Source organism: Micropterus dolomieu, linkage group LG06, assembly GCF_021292245.1.
Source record: "Micropterus dolomieu isolate WLL.071019.BEF.003 ecotype Adirondacks linkage group LG06, ASM2129224v1, whole genome shotgun sequence".
Lineage (NCBI taxonomy): Eukaryota > Metazoa > Chordata > Actinopteri > Centrarchiformes > Centrarchidae > Micropterus > Micropterus dolomieu.
In genome coordinates, this window is record NC_060155.1 from 1,212,589 (window position 1) to 1,228,699 (window position 16,111).

Consider the following 16,111-nt stretch of genomic DNA (forward strand, 5'->3'; position numbering starts at 1 on the left):
CATGTTTCTTCTTGAGCAGGGGGACCTTGCGTGCGCTGCAGGATTTCAATCCATGACGGCGTAGTGTGTTACCAACCGTTTCTTTTGTAACTGTGGTCCCAGCTGCCTTCAGTTGATTCATCAGTTCCCCCCTTGTGGTTTTGGGATGATTCCTCACCGTTCGCATGATCAGGGACACCCCACGAGGCGAGATCTTGTGTGGAGGCCCAGACCGAGGGAGGTTGGCGGTGGTGTGGTGCTTCTTCCATTTCCTGATAACTGCACCGACAGTTGATCTTTTCTCTCCAAGTTGCTTTCTGATTCTCTTGTAGCCCATCCCAGCCTTGTGCAGATCAACAATCTTGTCCCTGATGTCCGTAGAAAGCTCTTTGGTCTTGCCCATGGTGGTGATGTTGGATGCTGGTTGTTTGGGTGTTGACAGGTGTCTTTTATACAGGTAACGAGGTGAAGCAGGTGTATTTGATGTAGATAATTGGTTGGGATTGGGGCTGTGTCTTAAAGAAAGACTAACTGGCTTGTAGGAGCCAGAATACTTGCTGTTTGGTAGGGGGTCATATACTTGTTTTTCCTCATCAGATGGTCATCAATTTTTATAAATTCATATGATGTGATTTTCTGGAATTTTCTCTGTCTTTCACTGTTAGAATGTACATATGATTAAAATTGTAGATTGTTGCATTCTTTGTAAGTGGGCAAACCTGCAAAATCTGTAAAAAATTTCCCCCACTGTATATAATCAAATATTTACTAAAATGTGAGGGGTGGACTCACAATAGCTATACAGTATCTCACAAAAGTAAGTCGCTTTGGATAAAAGCGTCAGCTAAATGGCTCTAGAAATAGAGCGGGTTGCCCGTTGATCGAAAGATCGGTGGTTGTCCCAAAGACTAGAAAGGCGCTACACAAGTACGGAGCATTTGGGTCAATGACGTGACGCCTACATTTTCTGTCCAACTGGATTTTTTTCATTTAAAAAAAAAAAAAAAAAAAGGTTGAAAGCTAAAAAACATAGCATATAAATACAGGACCTCTCCCATATATGTACTCACTTTAACTTTATAAAAACAATACAATTGAAGTGTCAAAATGTCATGCGGTGCAACAGTCTGGCCATGACTGCTGTTTTGAAAACTTCTTTGAAATTACTTTAAATCTATTCAAAATTGTGTTTTGCCCTATTTGTCATGATTTCCAAAGTATTTTGTAGTCCTCTACAAAATCGCAAAGCATAATAATAAGCAATAATACACCAGCAAACTTTGTCTGATGATGTCCATTTTATGAAATAATGTGGTGCGACCATCAACAAACGACCACTTTGGGACTTTTATGTTAAAATCCGTTAGAAGACAGAAAGTTGAATAATATACCAATTTGCCAAGGACCCATTGAAACAGCAAGTAGGTTTGTAACTCCCTCTCATATCTGGAAAAATTAAAAATTGTAACAGCTGGTATGTAGTTGCCACTTTTGGATATCATGTGGTATGACCTAAGAAAAATAAATGTAAAGTTATTTCTACCAATATTTGTCCATCCATCCGTCCATCCATCCTCAACTACTTATCCTGCGTACAGTGTTGCAGGGGCTGGAGCCAGCTGGGATAGCTGACCGGTTTCTTTGTTGTTTTGATTATAAATTTTATGGAGTCCTTTTGTAGGAAGCCTTGACACACTTTTTCTGATATTTTAGAAACAGATTATTTTTAGTCTTTGTACAATATCATGAGAAAAATGCATATATCACTATTAGCAATATTTAATTATTTATAACTATTTTATCAATTGCTACTGCCAAGTAAAGAAAAACTCCTCGCCACGGACAGCATGTTCATTCTGACCCTACAGCAAGAGTTGCTAAAAAACAGCAAAAAATGTTGTATCTTAAAGAAAATTTAACATGAAAACTACATGAAGCAACATGTTGGTCTTGTGTGTGTTTCCATTTACTAGGAGGAAATGCACTTTTTTTGTGAAGATGTTGGTATAGCAGCCGGACCTCACCAGAGAAACTGTCGTTTAGGTCGATTTATTATGCCATTTATTATGACCCATGTTTACATTTTTAGCAACCTCTATTGACCGTGTTGGCTGTCAAACTCAGGACTTCCACACAGGAGAACCATGTTCGATTCCCCTGTAAAATCAAGTAAATGTAGAGTTATTTTCAGTTTTAAGCTAACTTCAGCCCTAACAAAATGTAGCAAAGCATTTATTTCAACAGAAATGGTGGTGCCTTGAACATCCTCTTGCGTACTCCAGCGCACTGGACTTCACTGTCTTTTAAACATGGCTGCTGATTGGGTAACACCTCTGACACACCCAATAAAGTGAAATGTTTGTGTTCATGAAAATTCTGTTAAATTTTAATAACATCTGATTAAAATATTTTAATAATATATTTTTGGTATAGAATTTTTGCTTATTGATCTCTTTAAATATATATTTTTAATGATATGCGTTCTTCATGTCATTTGGAGCGACCATTAATAGCAAAAACTGTATTAAATTAAAAATAAAATCTCATTCCTGTGACTAAAATATTAATTACTGATACAGTATGTTTAAGTGAATGGTATTTTTTTTAACATTTTCATTTCAATCATTATGTACAAAACTTCAAAAGAAAAGCAAATACATTGTATCTAAAACCTTTATATTACTTAAAAGTAATAACTGTTACGCATGTTAAGGAAATTAATTAATTAAAAAAAAATTAGGAGAGTTGAGGGAGGTGGCTACAGAGGAACAGAGAGGCAACAGCCAGGAACTGTCTTTAGTACAGCAATACAACAAAGACAGTCAGATTTCACTATATGATGGAAATGGACTTTTGAGACAATTCACGAACAGTGGGAACTACATTTTAACATGCCTCAGACAGTTCTCTCTCTAAATGTCTAACTTGCAGGCAAGATCACTCAATCATGACTGGACCAAAACACAGGGTTCCTGCACCATTTTAAAAGATAAATTTAGTGCTTTTTAAGACGTTTTAAGACCTCAACAAATACTGTATATATGCCACATTTGGCAGTTTTATTTTCACCACATGTGACTTTGCATATTCCAAATCAGGGGAACATAGAGGCTGTTTACACCTGGCATTAAAATGTATTTTGGGTGATCAGATTGTGATCGGGTAGCACTTGACCACATGAAAGTACAGGTGTAAATGCACCCGAGACGTATTGAGGACAGATTGTGATCCAATAAGCCAAAACAACCTCTGGAGGTGGTCAGGGACACCATGACCACATGGATGCAAATGCCTTTATAACCACAAAAACAGCAACTACTTCGGCGGAAATATGTATCGGCCGCAGTCTTCTGTAAATAAAATCCAAAAGTTTGACAGCGCAGACAGGAGCCTATACAGTGTGTCCATTCAGTGTTGTGCATAAACGTACTCAAACAGTGCCAATTATTGATCATGCTCAGGTTTTTGGTGAACTGATCGTGTCATCATCATGACACAATCTGCCTCAATAACAAGTGTCCAATAAATATTTGATTTCATTCATTTGAATCACAAACGAATTAGCACGTTCTTTTCTATTAGGATATTTATTGTGTTGAGGAGAAGGGAATGAAAAAAGATTTTACTTTATTTTTCTCATGCATATTTGTTGTTTTGACTGTTCTACCTCAGCTTTGTGAAGTGATCCACTGTTTGATACCAGGCTGCTGTTTGGCATCAAGTGTTTGTCATGTTCTGACCATAAAGAAAAGTTTAAAAGCACAATTAACCATCTTTGTGCAGGAGCAAAGAATCTGCCTTTAAACTTATAATAATAAAAATAATGATTAAATAAAGATTTTACTATTTTTTCCATATCGCCCAGCCCTGTTGTGTTAAACACAATATAAACTACTAAAGGAAAAGAAAAGAGTAACTTACACATTATAAAGAAAGGTAGCAAGAAAACGATGCCGGACCGAAGTAAGTTTCACTTTCACTTTTCGGCCGAGGTAATACACAGGCGCGCCGCTACAGAGAGGTAAATAATCCATGGAGGAAAACAAAATACAGTGAAAGACATACTTTAGAAAGTAAATTTTTTGGACCTGCGCAAATGAGAGGAGGACGTGATGTAGGTTACAGTTGTTTGAGCTAGACATAACGATCTGTATGGCGAGTGGATAGTAAGCAAGGATTACCAGGAGAATGATAAGGAGCAGTCTACCCTGCCGTCGCCGCCAGACCGTGTGGATTTTTGAATGGGAGTGATTGGGACTGCAGACGGGAGACCGGCGGCGACTTGGCGGCGAGTGCATGGAATCAACGTCTTCCGGCGTCGACGTCACGGCGGCGTATGTTCGGATTCCTGTATAAATATACGCCTACTAAATACGTCTGAACTAGGTACGTCGCCACCAGTACACCATTGTCAGTGTAACTCCTATTTTAACTTTATTGAGTAAATTCAAGTCATGCTTTGTACAGCCTGTGTGAAACGCTTTTATTCTTGTGGTGACTGGGAACTCTGGAGTAGCCTACAGTTCATAGCCTGTGTTGTGCTTTATTGTTTGGATTCACTGTCCTATAAAATTCCACTGAAGAAGATAACGTTAATGCTTTCACTTCCCCACAATGTGAAAATGGTTGTATTAGGCCTACAGTTACTTATAAAATTAATCATTGAAGTATTAGAGCTGTTTCATGCTTATTCAGTTTATATTATTTGTTATAGGCATTTGCCTTTGGTTATTTTATTGGCAATGTATTTTAAATGTATATTTCTGCATAATGATTTGGATTATTTTGATCATGCTAATGCGTTACTAATCAATGTAATCCTAAAGGAGTTATAAGATACTATGTTACCTTATGTCTGCACTTTTTTTTTTTTTGCAATTACATTGTTGTTGAAGTACAAAACACCAAATCAAAAATCTTAAGACCCTCAGTGAAGTTCTTCATTTTTCATTGGGATGCTACGCTAAGAGAAACCAGCATACTATTATACAAGGATTCAAACGTAATTTCCCACTCTGCATAGCTTATTGTTAATGCTCATATAAATATAAAGCTCCTATGATTCTATACCAAGAACACCATTTAATGTTCAACTGTAGACAAACGTAAATGTAAGTGTTATCTGTTACCGTTAGGCCGACTGGTAAAATATGTAATTAAATCACAATTTCTTATTAAAATGCTTAAGATGCCATCTGAATATTTTCTTTAAAAAGCTTGGCTATATGTTGAATAATATTCATTTTGTTGCTTTGCGTGTATTTCATGTGCACATTGTCTTCCTTTGCCATTTCCAGCCACAGTTGTTTAGTAAAGTTTGTTCTGATGCTTTTGATTGGTTCTCATGTTTGAATTTGCAGCGCCACCGTGACTCAATTAAACTGCCTCTCAAGCTGTGTTTTTAAAATGGTTAACTGTTGAAAAACAAAACATTTATGGCAGCATCAAATATGAGGAAAACATTGATGTAAATAAAACATGTAGCTTGGTGTTGGTCTATTTTTTATATTATAAATGACAGTTGGGTACACAAAGTAAATGATAAAAGCACAATTTTAATCTACAGAATAGACCCAAAAGTAAACATCATGCCAGTTAGAAAAATTAAAGATGGGAGGCTAGAACTTCAAGTTGTCCCTGATATCTATAATACAACAATATAGCATAATTTCATGGCCTATAGGCTACTCAATTAAATTACAAATATTACCAGTTATATTTTTGAAGTTAGAGCTATAGTCTGTTAATGAATAAATGTAAAAACACAATGTAATCAATGTAATATTTAATTAAGTAAACCCCACAATTGAGTTTTTCAAGTTTCTGCTGTAAACTTCTCAGCTGACATAACTTACAAAATTAAGTTGATTAATATCTTTGATAAATATTATATCCATTAGATTACCCTCCTTTTAAATTTCTGTGTAAAATTTAATTTTACAGTAACACTTTTAATGACAAAAAGGCTGGAGCATGTAGGCCTGTACTCCTTGTATTGAAAATAATCTCTGGCTCCACACTCCAGTCCAGTTGGTGGCGCTAATGCACATCTCGGCTAGTTTGCCAACCGCCAATAAAAAAAAAGAGAAAAGAAGAAAAAAACAAGCCTGACGGCGACGGGCTTATCAACGACGTTGTTCACTGGCGACGGAGTAGCCTGTCCACACACGTAGCTGTCACACGACGGTCTCCTTTGGTAGGTTATCCGTGGCACTATCCACCCGCCATACACCTACTAAATACATCTGAACTAGGTACGTCGCCTTAAAACCGTGTGACACACACACGTCGTCACTAAGTACGTCGCCACCAGTACATCATTGTCAGTGTAACTTTATTTTAACTTTATTGAGTGAATTCAAGTCAGATTTTGTAACGTTACAGCCTGTATTAAATGCTTTTATTCTTGTGGCGACTGGGAACTCTGGAGTAGCCTACAGTGCATAGCCTGTGTTATGCTTTATTGTTTTGATTCACTGTTATTTTGTCCTATAAAATTCCACTGATGAAGATAATGCTTTCACTTCCCCACAATGTGAAAATGGTTGTATTAGGCCTACAGTTACTTATAAAATGAATCATTAAAGCATTAGAGCTGTTTCATGCTTAATCAGTTTCCATTATTAACTGTAGGCTATTTGTTATAGGCTATTGTCTTTATTTGCTTATTTTATTGGCAACAAAGTATATTTCTGCATAATGATTTGGATTATTTTGATCAAGCTAATGCGTTACTAATCAATGTAATCCTAAAGGAGTTATAACATACTATGTTGCCTTATGTCTGCACATTTTTTTTTAGCAATTATATTGTTGTTGAAGTACAAGACAGCAAATTAGAAATCTTAAGACCCTCTCACTAAGAGAAACCAGCATACTATTAGAAAATGATACGAGCGTAATTTCCTACTCTGCATAGCTTATTGTTAATGATCATTATATAAAGCTCCCATGATTCTATACCAAGAAGACCATTTAATGTTCAACTGTAGATAAACGTACAGGCACTGTAGGGGAGTAACTAGTTACATGCAATTTAGTCAAGTAATTTAATTAACAAAATAAATGTGTTATCTGTTACAGTTAGGCCTACTGGAAAAATATGTAATTAAATCACAATTGCTTATTAAGGGTTCTGTAAAAAGCTCAGCTATGTTGAATAATATTCATTTTGTTGCTTTGCGTGTTTATGTGGAGATGTCTTCCATTGCCATTTCCAGCTACAGTTGTTTAGTAAAGTTTGATGCTGTTGTGATGCTTTTGATTTGTTCTCATGTTTTAATTTGCAGCGCCACCCCTCTACCAGTTAAAGTGCCTCTCACTGTGTTTTTAAAATGGTTAACATTTGAAAACAAAACATTTATGGCAACATCAAATATGGGGAAAATATATATTATCCCAGTTAACAATTGAAGGATGGGAGGCTTGAACTTCAAGTTGTCTATGATATCTATAATGCATAAATGTAGCATCATTTCATGGCCTATTGGCTAATCAATTAAATTCCAAATATTACCAGTTATATTTTTGAAGTTTTAGCCAAAGTCTATTAGCAAATAAATGTAAAAACATACTCAGTGTAATATTTAAATAGGTAAACCCCACAATTAATTGAGTTTTTGCAGCCTAATAAAAGACAAGGTCCAACGCTAACAAAGTTTCTGGAAGGAAAGGCTATTGCAGATTCCATCCACTAGATTGTGCCATAGCCTTTGTAATGTGCTACAAATACACTAGAATATAAGCAGAAATTTTGAACTAACTTGAAGTGCTGTAGCTAAATTGCACAAACTTTTAATTGGCAGATTATATAGACTATTAACTGAACAAAATGTAATACAGCCTTGTTCATAACATTTTGACATCGTATTTTTGTGTGAGTTTTACAGGCCCTTGTCTTGTCAGAATAGGCCCTGTGCTGAGTGTTTAACCATTTGATGTGTATGTGGGCATGGCGGTATGTTTGGTTTGTGAGATTGAGTGTGATGCAGTTTTAGTGTATAAACAAGTTCAAAGCAGACCAACGGAAACAGTGATAGCTGCCATTAACTTGGCCAAGTTGTCACTGCACTTTCCTTGAAGCACCTAGTTTCAGAGTCCATGAACTTTGACTGAACAATTGCTGCTACTGATGTTCATGAAAAGTTTTTGTATAAGCAAATGTATACTTATTTGGGATAGTCTATGCTATTGCAAAGGTATTAGCAACATCTTTGAGGTTGTACATAATGATGTGCTCCTCCAGGGCAACAGTGACATCTACAATTTCTTTTGCCAGCAACTCTTGCTTGCTTCCAACTTCCTCTGTAACAATGAGAAGGCCAATGTTCACTCCTTTTGTAGCCTGATGAGCCTTTTGTAGAAATCTGATGATTATTTTACTTTATAGGAAAGAGGTTAAAATTAGATAAAACTGTTTTGCCTCAAGGAGTTCATTGAACACTGGTCAAACTCGTTCAAAGATCCTTTTCATTTCACAACCGTAAACGTTTTGTGATTTGGAGGGGGAATATATTGAACATATTTTTCACGCTTCCTTTTGGTTTGAATTACAAAGGACATCATATTAACAAAGCTAAACTACTGTTGTTGTTGTTTTTTTAAGTACAAACGTCTCAGCTGACATAACTTACATTAAGTTGATTAATATCTTGGATAGATATTATATTCATATATTGCTTAAAAGATTACCTTACTTTTAGATTTTTGTGTAAAATTAATTTTTGTACTTTCAAGTATTTTTAGAGCAACACTTTTAATGACAAAAAGGCTGGAACATGTACTCCTTGTATTGAAAATAATCTAGTTCCACACTCCAGTCGGTGGTGGTAATGCACCTCTCGGCTAGTTTGCCAACTGCCAATTAAAAAAAAAGAAGAAGAAGAATTTTTGAGTGAAAAAATTCAAGCCTGATGGCGACGAGCTTATCAACGACATTGTGCACTGGCGATGGAGTAGCATATCCACACGTAGCTGTTACACGGCGGTCTCCTTTGGTAGCTTATCCGTGGCACTATCCACACGCCATAGATCAGCTCTTCCTCCCACCACTTTAACTTGCGTCTCCCAATCTTGCAGCCACGACTGACGATAATATGACACACAGCCAGACGTCAACGTCTACAGCTAACGTAAACGTAACGTGAGTTATATTGATGGCGGGGTCTCACATTGTCAATTACTAAAACAAAATCATACAAATACACTCTAATTAGGCGTTTTAGGCGACTGTACATGAAATTTACCACTGGCCTTAAACGCACCATCTGCAAATTTAATACCTACAGCAAATTTAAGACAATTTAAGACCTTAATTTCCCTGATTTTATTTTAAGACCCGACTGCAGTGTTTCCCATTCGTTGATTTATTTGTGGCAACACAACACACCACAATATCAGCGCAGACCACTACATACTATTGAGTTATATGAGTAAAATCATAATTCATTGCGGAGCCCTTAGCATCTCCGCTTGCTCACAGGATAGATAAACAGGCTAGTTCAGAGCCATGGAGCTGCAGTGAATATGGGACATTGTGGAAGTGTCATTGCCCTGCTCAAAGAAGACCGCGGAGAGCATGTAATTCCGTTCAACTTCGTGTCTCACAGGTAAATTTTCTATGCTTAGAATCAGACTAAATGTGATACATAAAATAAAGAATTAATATAATTTCATCATTCAGAAATGCTTATTAAGTCATCAGAACAACAAGTCTTCCCCCCTCATTACTAATGGGAAATTGTAAGAAACATTCAGACTTAGATAGAGTGAATTGGCCAATGCCGACTGTCCAAAAAACTAGAGCCCATGGTAGCACAACTTTATGACCTCCTCCACTTGCTGTGGACAACATACCACTTTAGCCAAAAATGTCAGGGGGAGCTAAAGGCAGTGGGCAAAAAGCTGGCGGTCAATATCAGTAATCCTTCCAGCGTCAAAAGCACACACTGGATTCCTCGTGTAGAGCATGCAATGTATGCACTTCTCAGACCAGCTGGACAGGATGAACAGCACAGTGGCCAGTATGCTGCAACCCTGCAGCACATGAGCCACACGTCTCCATCCTCTGCCTCTGCTGATGTGAAAGGAAAGGCTAAGAAGGTAATATATTTCGGATTGCAAATTCTCATGTTAGAATTGTAAAGTCTGTACTTGATATAGGTCTTACAGATTTAGGCCTAAATAGAGAGGTAACACCATTAGATGTGTATTTTAATTAATCTACAACATCTTCAGAGTTTTAAGTTTCACACATTTCTAAATGTTCCCTTATCTTATTCCTTCATCTGATCTCTCCGATTCTTTTTCAGAACTTCCTACTCTTGACTGAAATACTGCTCGTGCTGCCAATCTCTTTGGCTCAGTGTGAGAGGAGATTTTCGGCACAGAATTGTATCAAGAATACCATCTCCATGCAGCAACATCCCTGTCTCCACTGCTGAAGTCCTCTAAGAGGGCCAGGAGGCAAAATAAGAAAGAGTGCCCAGCAGACAGGGTTGGGAGGATTACTTAAAAAATGTAATCAGTAATGTAATCCAAGTACCACAAAATAAAAGTAATGTAAACTGATTACTTTAATTACTTTTGGATTACTTCAATGCCAAATAGGCAAATGGAGACAAGAAGAGAATCAATGATGTGTTTTCTGCTCAGTGTATTTTTAGAGAAACATAGAATAATCTCCGATTCCTAAAATGACAAATGTTTTGTAGGTATTATTGATGATATTTAAGAGTTTCTCATTTGGAAAAGCATTTTAAAATGTTGATGACTCATTCTGCACTTGTATTAATTTGGCGTCCCATGAAAAGATTTCTCAATATAATGCTGCTGAAGCAGTGTTTCTGGGACCAGGCCCCACTGATTATTTTACAAAAACAACTTCACAGATTTTGGTGAAACTGGATCATATTTGATGGAGAAATATTAGAAATAGGGGGAAAATATTTTCTAGTTTTCTCTCTTATGTCCCCCTGCTGCTGTGCCTCAGTGATTCACAGAGTTTACTGATAGACAGATAGCTTTACTTGTTGCTGAAGTTAGTTAACAGCTAACTAGCTGCTGTTTAGCTCAGTTAGCTGTGCAACCACTGGTCAAATTACCTTCCTCTGCCCATATTGCGACCTCGGAGCACCTGGGGAGTGTTAAGCAAGGATTATTGCCTATACCCTGTTGGAGCGATGCCCTAAACCAAACAGGAAGTCAGCCATTTTGAATTTTATGGCAATTTTTGGATGATTTACACACTCCGTACTTTAACTAGCTCCTCCTAGGGATTTAGTCAGAGATTTTTGCTGTGCAGTCTAAACCCATTGACGATTAAAAGTTGTAGAAACGGTGAATTTTTGTGGAGTGGCGTCCAAAATCAATGATTCGTCATAAAACAGGAAGTTGTTATAACTTCAGTCGACATGCTCACATCTGCACCAAATTTGGGATGCATTATAATACTCACACCCTAAACACATCCACATGCCAATATTCCATCAAAGTCATAGCTGGCATACCTGCTGGCAACAGGAAATGACACGTTTTACGCTGTAATCTACTACTCCTAGCAGGTTGGACATACCAAGTTCAAAACTGTCCCAGGAAACCCTGGGAACGAATCATGGATTTTTGACAGTACGCCACGGGCAAACTGGTCGACTGGTAATAACCGTTTAAAGAGTCAATGGGTTTAGACTGCACAGCGAAAATTTGAAGTCGAAATACTAATAATCCCTTCACTTTTAACAGGTACCTCACATTTCGTGCTCGACCCTAATAATCCCTTCAGTTTCAATAGGGACCTTGCACGGTTCGTGCTCGGGCCCCAATAATAATAATTCCTAATGCAATTAAATGTCTGTCAATTGAGTCAAAAGCAACTTGCCTTTTCAGGAATAAATGTTCGATTTACTCTAATTTTTTCATTAGAACTACTACTACTACTACTACTACTACTACTACTACTACTACTACCACCACCACCTGTGTGGGTCTTTCTTGCCTGTTTTTAGGGGGTGTGTCCTTGTTTTCTGTATAGGGTGGCCCTGTGAAGTTTAATTATTAATTATTATCTATTATTATAACTTTGACTTAATTGAGCACCACACAAAAATGATTCGTATCTTATCATCTAAGTAATTCATCACTTTGTATGGTGATGCATTTATGGATAGTTTGGACTACTGCAATGGAGTCCTTAATGGGGGTCCCCAGCAAATCCCTGGACAGGCTCCAATATTTCCAAAACTCTGCTGCCAGCGTCCTCTCTCGCACCAAGACCGGCAGCACATCACCCCAACCCTCATCCACCTTCATTGGCTCCCAATCAAGTCCCAAATCAACTACAAAATCCTCCTTCTCACGTATAAATCCCTCCATGCCCGTGCCTCACAGTACCAAAGCCTTAAGTATTGCAGCCCCGACCCCCTGGAATGCCCTCACCGCAGAAATCCACAACGCTTCATCCCTGGACAAGTTTAAAAATCTCCAACACCTTCTGTTCACCACATTCTGGAAACATATATATATATATATACACATATACACACACACACATATATATATATATATATATATATACACATATACACACACACACATATATATATATATATATATATATATATATATATATATATATATATATATATATATATATACATATACACACATATATATATATATATATACACACACATATACACACATATATATATATATATATACACACACATATACACACATATATATATATATATATATATATATACACATATATACATATATATATACACACATATACACACACATATATATATACATATACACACACATATATATATACATATACACACATACACACACATATATTGTTTTGCCACATAGGGAATTCTGTAAAGTGTCTTTGGGTTAAGTTATTATTAAAAACAGAATAAACTCTGACCACATTGTTAACATTACAAGTTGGTTTTCTTGAATTAGGAACATGCTGGGATCTGTTCGTCCTCTCATCCTCAGCCACAGGCGACAACTGAGGCTAGCTCCTCTGAGCTCACAACTTACTGAGGCGGAAGGTACAGAGTGCACATCCCCACCACACTGCACTTCTGACATCACATGCGCCTATTAGATTTCATCGGGCTAGGCTAATTGTCTGCATCTTTCCTCCATAGCAACCCTCCATCAAGCTGTGCTAGTGCCGTCCGCATATGCACATTCAACCCGACAGCATCAAGGAGGTATAACAGTGTGTGTTGGGGACCCCGTTATGGTGTCTTGAGTGTCTTGGTACAAATGTCATATGTACGACTATTTACGAGATTACTTTCAAAGCTATTGACCCAAACCCTGTATCATGGGTGATTCCTCAATACCTCCGTCAAGAAAACATGTCATGTCGCCATACATTAGACAACTGCACACTCGTTCATAATGCTTTGGCTGGCGTTGCTTCTTGTCGATAATATTGTCTTCCATAAAAATAGCTGGGCCGTAGCGAGCTGTCACAGCGTCAATCAATCCAGAAACTTTAACTTGTAGCCTACCTAAATGAAAGGGGGATTTTACATTTTAAAAAGGGGACAGCAGCGTGAATTTCCCCACGCACGAGAATTCCACATATAATGGCTGCTGGTGAAGCTTACATTAACGCCAATGCAGCTGAGAGCGAAATGAGCGTAAGTGATGTAACATTACAAAACGCACGGTTTCATCAACGGCGTTACTTCTTACCGGTGTGAGTCATTCGTCAACAGGCAGCGGTAGAACTGAGAAGCTGTTGAATTCTGAGCCCGTCACGCGCTCGAACCTGAATCCACGGTTCGAAGCCTAGCCTGCCTCCAGCAGCTCTTCACACCATCGCTGAACGGAGACGCCGGCTGGTACATCCAAAAGCACGTCCGTTTCTGGAAGCAAGGCGGTCACAACACAGTCACTGCTGGAATGTGTGCGCGCGTGTGCGTGAATATGGGGGCTTCAAGTGCGCAAGCCTGCGGTAAGTAAACTGCGACAAGTTAACCACAGCTAGCCAGAACGACACCGGAAAACAGGTAATTTCGCTCTAAGAAATAAAAGCACACTTTCCTTGTGTGACATGCATGCAAAAACTGGAAACAATATGAAATTGAATGATTGACAAAGAAATAGAAACGGTCAATTAACTTAAATTATCTGTGTGATGAAATTCAGAATGCAAATATCAGATCACAAAGTAACAAAATAAGTGATGTGCAGTATGAGCAAACGTGGACTGCCAAGATTATGTTGGGGTTTTTTTTGCTACAGCAGTACAGGAGGCACCTGACGCCTCTTATTATATATAATTGAGTTATATTGTCCTTTAGCTGCATTTGCAAATAAATCAAAATCACCATTAACCACACAGTGACTCTGAATTAATTATCTGTTCTCTCTGTGTAGCATGAAGAGACTACAAATTTTCTTTTTGTTATACAACCTTGTGTTATATAGTGATAAATAAACTACCTTGTATGACCCTAGTACAATTGGTTATTCAGCCTAAGTCCCAAAAAATCTCATTCATTTCTGACACGGTTATGTTATGGTTCATTTGCAATTAAGGACTTTATTTTGAAGCAAATGTGGAAGTAGCATTTTGTTACTTCAGGGTCTTTCACTCTGGCCGATTCATACAACAGAGAAAGAGAGGAAGATAATGGCCTTTCTTAAACATGCCTTTTGTAAGACCAGGAATGGAATAGCCACATTTTTTTTGTGTGTGTGATTTTGTGAAGTTTTTATTTTGTTTCAAGGAAAAATACATATAGGCATATGTACTTTACAAAAATAGAGCGTAAAGATATAGTTACATACACACCTATACATACGCACATATACAGATACATATAATTAAATTACTAAAATAAAAATAATAATAGAAGAGGCCCAGAGGAACTGACTGGAGGGATGGGAGAAGGAGTGTGGTGGCAGGCATACTGGCGAGGAGCGAGGGGGGAGCTGAGAGGACGCTGTGGAAGACGCCTGAGGGGAGAGGGCAGGTAAGCAAGCCCAGCTAACATGACGGTGGACAGAGGTGAGTGAACCTGGGGAAAAGGCAAACAGACAGACAGGGTACATAGGGAAAACAGAGAACAGGGAAACAGGGATTTTGCAGGATTCAAAGGAGCTTGAGTAATGCAGTGGCACCAAGTCAGGAGCAACGACGATCAAGCGGAGATTGTGTGGAACCGTGGTTGATATACTGGCAGGGATGGAGTTGATTGCTGGCAGGTGTAGCAGGCAGAGGAGGCTGCTGATGAGGTGCAGGTATGGATCGTCAGCTGGGCTCAGGAGCGGAGAGAGAGAGGGAGAACACAAGCAGTCAGCACTTCTATACTAGATATGATCAATCTATCTTTATCAACAGGCTATGTACCACAGTACTTTAAAGTAGCTGTAATTAAACCTCTTCTGAAAAAGCCCAACCTTGATCCAGATGTTTTAGCCAACTATAGACCTATATCTAACCTTCCATTTCTCTCTAACGTTCTGGAGAAAGCAGTCGCCAAACAGCTGTGTGACCTTCTACATAGCAATAGTTTATTTGAGGATTTTCAGTCAGGATTTAGAGCTCATCATAGCACAGAGACAGCACTGGTGAAATTACTAATGACCTCCTAATTGCATCAGTCAAAGGACTTGTCTCTGTACTGGTTTTATTAGATCTTAGTGCTGCATTTGATACCATTGACCATCAGATCCTATTACAGAGACTGGAACAGCTCTAAGCTGGTTTAAGTCCTATTTATCAGATCGATTTCAGTTTGTACATGTTAACGATGAGTCCTCCATGCACGCCAAAGTTAGTCATGGAGTTCCACAAGGATCTGTCCTCGGACCAATCCTGTTCACTTTATATATGCTTTCTTTAGGCAATATTATCAGGAAATATTCCATAAACTTTAATTGTTATGCAGATGATACTCAGTTATATCTATCGATCAAGCCAGATGAAACTAATCAGTTAGCTAAACTTCAAATGTGCCTTCAGGATGTTAAAACCTGGATGACTTGTAATTTTCTAATGTTAAACTCAGATAAAACTGAAGTTATTGTTCTGGGGCCCAAGCACCTCCGTGACGCATTATCTAAAGATATAGTTTCTCTTGATGGCATCGCCCTG

General features: G+C 38.0%; 1 protein-coding gene across 1 annotated transcript in view; it reads right to left on the reverse strand.

Moving 5' to 3' along the window:
- LOC123972395 (disks large-associated protein 1-like) overlaps positions 1–13,982 on the reverse strand; it is a 174,341-nt gene extending 160,359 nt beyond the window's left edge. Inside the window, exon 1 of the mRNA XM_046051880.1 lies at positions 13,702–13,982. The gene's annotated coding sequence lies outside the window, so the exon portion shown is untranslated. The remainder of the gene's footprint in view (positions 1–13,701) is intronic.
- Between the last annotated feature and the right edge of the window lie 2,129 nt (positions 13,983–16,111).